Source organism: Pteropus vampyrus, unplaced genomic scaffold (assembly GCF_000151845.1).
Source record: "Pteropus vampyrus isolate Shadow unplaced genomic scaffold, Pvam_2.0 Scaffold359, whole genome shotgun sequence".
Classification (NCBI taxonomy): domain Eukaryota; kingdom Metazoa; phylum Chordata; class Mammalia; order Chiroptera; family Pteropodidae; genus Pteropus; species Pteropus vampyrus.
The window spans coordinates 656799-661667 of record NW_011889140.1 but is presented as its reverse complement, the minus strand read 5'-3'; the positions used below and the strand labels follow the sequence as shown (position 1 = coordinate 661667).

General features: G+C 38.4%; 1 protein-coding gene and 1 pseudogene across 5 annotated transcripts in view; both read left to right on the top strand.

Annotated features, from left to right (window-relative positions):
• Nucleotides 1–4869, top strand: part of LOC111731293 (serine/arginine repetitive matrix protein 1-like) — a 461631-nt gene that overhangs the window by 346036 nt on the left and 110726 nt on the right. The gene's annotated exons all lie outside the window — the stretch shown is intronic.
• Nucleotides 2601–2716, top strand: LOC111731295 (annotated as a pseudogene).

Here is a 4869-nt window from a genome sequence, read left to right as displayed (position 1 = left end):
CCCATGGATCTTGATGCAATGATTATACCTTGCTCTCTCTTTAATCTTAGATCTCTCTCTCTTTACTGATACCTTCCACAGTGTCTGCATACATGCACAATTTTCTGCTTATCTTAAAAATATTTTGAAGTTTCTTCCTCTTGTTAACTTCCTTACGATTCTTTTAGTCGATCTCAAATTCGTAATTTTTATCCACTACTCACATTTTCTCAATATCCGTTACTTAGTAGGTCTTTGTAATTCTGCTTCCCTGCTTCACATCAAATTAAATGACCTCTTCTTAGTGACTTCTCTATGGGTTTTGATATTTTCGATCATCGTCTCATTCTTGAATGTTCTCCACATTTTATTTCCATGGCTATGCACATTACTGAGTCTCCTCCTATTTGCATCTCTTTTTTTGCCCTATAATTGTGAAAAATCCCTACAGTTCAGTTCTTGGATATCCTCTACCTTCGATCCTGTCCCTAGGTGTACAAAAGGATAAACTACTCCATCCTCATTGCTTCAGCCGTTTTCTCCTTAAGGATGACTCTCAAAATTTTTAAGTTTATCATAAGTAAACCTCTCTTCTGAGATTTAGACCTTTATCTCCAACATATGTACGCTTTTTCTTTTGCTTAGTTCCAAGCCCGGTATGCAAATATTCATTTTATAGGCTGGCACATGATCGATATTCAGTAATTTTTTTGTTAAATATAAATAAATGAATAAATCCTGAGACGTCCAGATGTTTCCATCCAGATTCCATTGTTTTTTCTTTAGAGTTTTTTTTATTGTTAATCACCTTTTTAGTTCCCATTATCAGCCTTCTACTTCTTACATTCAGTATTTTATGTAAATACTAAGATATCTCCTATAAAGTTCCTCTGACTCTTCTAAACTGTAAATTTAATTATATCACTTCCATACTGATAAATCGCCATGCCTCCCACTACTTAGATGACTTAGCCTGGCACATACAGTCTCCCTAGTATGAACGCACAGTTCAAGCTCAATTAAATTGTTTACGCATTTATACATTTGTTAGGCATGCTGAACTGTCTTCTACAAGTGTTGCAACCACACTCCCCTAAAAAACCTGTCTCCCCAAAAGAAATGAACTATGAAGCCATAAAAAACAAACATGGAGGACCTTGAGAAGCACATTACTAAGTGAAAGAAGCCTATCCGAAACGGCCGCATACAGTATGATTCCAATTATATGACATTCTGGACACGGCAAAACTGTGGAGACGGGGACAAGATCAGTGGTTGCCAGGGATTTGGAGGAGGGAAAGATGAATAGGCAGAACACAGGATTTTTAGGGCAGTGAAACTATTCTGTCTGATAATGGCAGATACGTGTCGTTACACATTTTTCAAAACCCATGGAATGCACAAGAATGAACTCTAATGTAAACTGTCGACTTTGGTGATAATAATGCATTTATGGAGTTTACCGTAACAAAGGGACCTCTCTGGTGTAGGATGCGGTCAGTGGGGTGTCTGTGCATGTGTAGGGGCTAAGGGAATGTGGGAACTCTGTCATTTTTTGCCCTATTTTTCTGTGAATCTGAAACTTCTCTAAAACATAAAGTCTATTTTTAAGTGTCTCCCTAGAGTTTCACCATAGAAAATATGATGAAACTTTAAAATTTTTGCCCACAAGGTAGATGAAAATGGTATCTCAGGGTAGTTATAATTTTAATTTCTCTTATGTATAAAAGAATTTCTTTTTCTGTGAACCCCATTGATATCATCTGTTCATTGTCCTGTGGGGTCCTCGATTTTTCTTACTCATTTTGAAGAGTTCTTTAATAATTTTTAAACAAGTTTTATCGTTTATTCCTTGCTTCGTTGACGTTTCGTCCTTCTTATTTATAAGGTTATTACTTCATTCTAAAAGTTATTTAGTTGCTCTTTTATATAATATCTTTAGTCTTATGCCATAAACGTTATTCAAATCAGTATATTTCTTCTTCTGTCCACCATTCCGTTTCAGCTAGTTAAGTTCTGTATATTATCTCTTACTTGGCTGAAGTCATCCTCTGATATTTTATTCAAGAAGCATTTGGAGGAAGACTGTTCCTTGAAAAATTCTAGCATGTTTGATGCTCCTTGTCTGTGTACTTAAATAACTTTGTAGATATCAAATTGATGACTTTTATTTTTAAAAATCTTGAATTTTGCTCTACTTTCTTCAAAAGTTAAATGTTGCTATCCAGAAACCTGATAGCAGCGCAGCGTTTTTCTCTTAAAGTAGGGTGATTGTAGTTCCTGGTTTGTCCATTTGCCTGCCTCAACATCTCAGTGCATTTAGCATCTGTCTTGCTCCCTTTTACTGTCAGAAGTGCCCTAATGTGGATGTTAAGTTATATGGCCATCCTGCCTCACATCGACCTGCTCCTTCGGATACTTAAAAAGATTTTCTTTAGCTTTAAAGTTCAATTACTTTCTGGTGGTATGTAATGCTGTTGCAAGTTGAGACAATTTTACAAGACAATGTACACATCTAAAATGTAGCTTCAAGGACTGTGGTTCCATAGTGTAGCGGTTAGCACGGCTGCTTTACCCACAGAAAGTCCTTGGTTCACGCCCCAGTGGAGCCACAGTCCACAGTCTACGGCCATGCCACCCTGAACAAACCCAATGTCTGATCTCGGAAGCTAAGCAAGGTCGGGCCTGGTTAGTACTTGGATAGGAGACCACCTAGGAAGACCAGATGCTGTAGGCATAAATAATAATAATAAATAAAATAAAATGTAGATTTAAGTCTTATTGCAGTTTATGAAAGTTTAACTTTAAATCTTTTATTCTGTTATTTCGGTCATCATTTTGATTCTCTTCAGGGGCTCCAATTTTGAGTACCCTTTTCCTGTCTCCTTTATTTATCATTCATTTCTAATTCTTTTTAACACTCATATTGCTGCTTTTAACACTCAGTTGCTTCTTTATAGAAGCAATTGTTTATATAAGTATTTTTCAATTTATGGCAAAGTATGTTGTCACCATTTTCTTTTGTACCATGGTTACATTTTTTAAAAGCATGCTAGTATAGAAATATGAGTAACAAAATGTAATTTAAAATAGAAATCATTAATAATGATAGAGGGGGCATATTTTAAAACTAAAAAGAACAATCTACCAAAGCGATTAAATAATCATTAACTTATAAGCCTTCTACAACATCATCGTAAACTATATAAAGCAAAAAATGAAAAAATGGAAAATCCCATAGGTTTACCATGCTAAGCCATGGGGAAGTAGGCTGCTTTGCACTCGAAGGTGATCACGCCTGCAGTCGTCTTTGGCATCTCTGTCTTTGCCCTCTCTCTACACTGCTTCAAATGAGTAAGATAGTCATTAGACCCAGCCAGGTGGAATAGGGATGGTTCAGACCCTCTCCAACTTTACTAGTGGTTATCTCGGAGTCTGTCCCTTCCCGCCTCCTGAAAGAAGTGAGGTCAGGGCATATCCTGTCTCACCGGAGAACATAATGGCTCTGTAAAGCTTCCTGAAGTGAAGGGAGTAAATGTTTAAGTATGGAACCAGAAGCTAAATAGTTTTCAGGAGAAGAACAAGAAAGGCCCAGTAGCAAAAAGTGATGAAAGAAAATTCTTCTCTCTGACCTTTTTTGATCCATCGCTAGGATCAAAAGTCTGTCTCCCTCCAAATCCCTAACACTGCCCCTTGCACAAAGCAGGCATTCTACCACTGTGTATTGACATCAACTAGTCACCCTATAGGAAGGTTTTCAGGACAATAGGGCTGGTTGTTCCTTGTGCACTAAAATGGTGATTCACACACTTAACTGTGATCACAGCATTTCTGATATTTTTGTGGACACTTTCCGTAGTAAGCTGAATCAGCCCCTGCCTCCCCCACCCCCACCAAGATGTCCAATCTCTAATCCCAGAAATTTGTTAATATGTATACCTTATATAGTAAAAAGGACTTTGTGGACGTGATTAAATTAAACATCATCAGATGAGATTTGCCTGGTGAGTCTAATGTAATCATGGGAGTTTTCTCCTAAGTGGGATGTGAAAAGGCTGGTGTCAGAGAAGGCAATGTGGCCATAACAGCAGAGGCGAAGTGATGCGCGCATGAGCCAAGGAACAGTAGAAGCTGCAAAAAGCAGGAAGCGCATTTTCCCCAAGAGCTTCCCAGAGGAACACAGCCTTGCCAGTACTCTGACCGAGGCCCACTGAAACCGACTTGAGACTTCTGTCCTCCAGAACTATAAGATAGTAAGTTTGTTTACTTTAAGCCAGTAGGTTCGTGGTTATTGGTTGCAACAGCAAAAGGGACCAATACACCTTTCATCACCCCCACCCCTCCCCTCCCCCAGTACCCTTTCATATTCCAAACGTTTTTCTTCCCTCCCTCTCTCAGTTCCTCCACCGCAGGGGTCAGTTCTGCCTACAGCTTGCTTCCTTCCTGTCCCAGATAGTTTCAGCTGATGATTTTCTCAACGTGACATTTAAATTCTGTGACTCCGCCATTTCCATAGGCTGTGTCCTGCCCGTTTCTGCCCGTTTGCCGCCTTCACCTGGAAATTCTTTTCGCTGGGCTCAATTTTCCTGCTCAGTGTTGACAGACAAAACTAGAAGAAGGGTTTTCTTGTTTTTGTCGTCGTTGGGATTTTTTCGTTATGGTTTTATCCTAAAGTTTTCCAGGAATAGAAACACCTTTGTACAACATCTCTCTTGCAGTGAAATCTTGACTCATGTCTCTCTCTCTCTCTCTTTTTTTTTTCTTTGACGATAATGAGGAAGAGGAAAGATCTAACTTTAATGTGAAATCAAAGATCTGAAATGGACCCTATGAGAGTATTGAACCTTCTGTAGCCCTTTCTTTCAAAATCCAAATGAATCAAAGACTAAA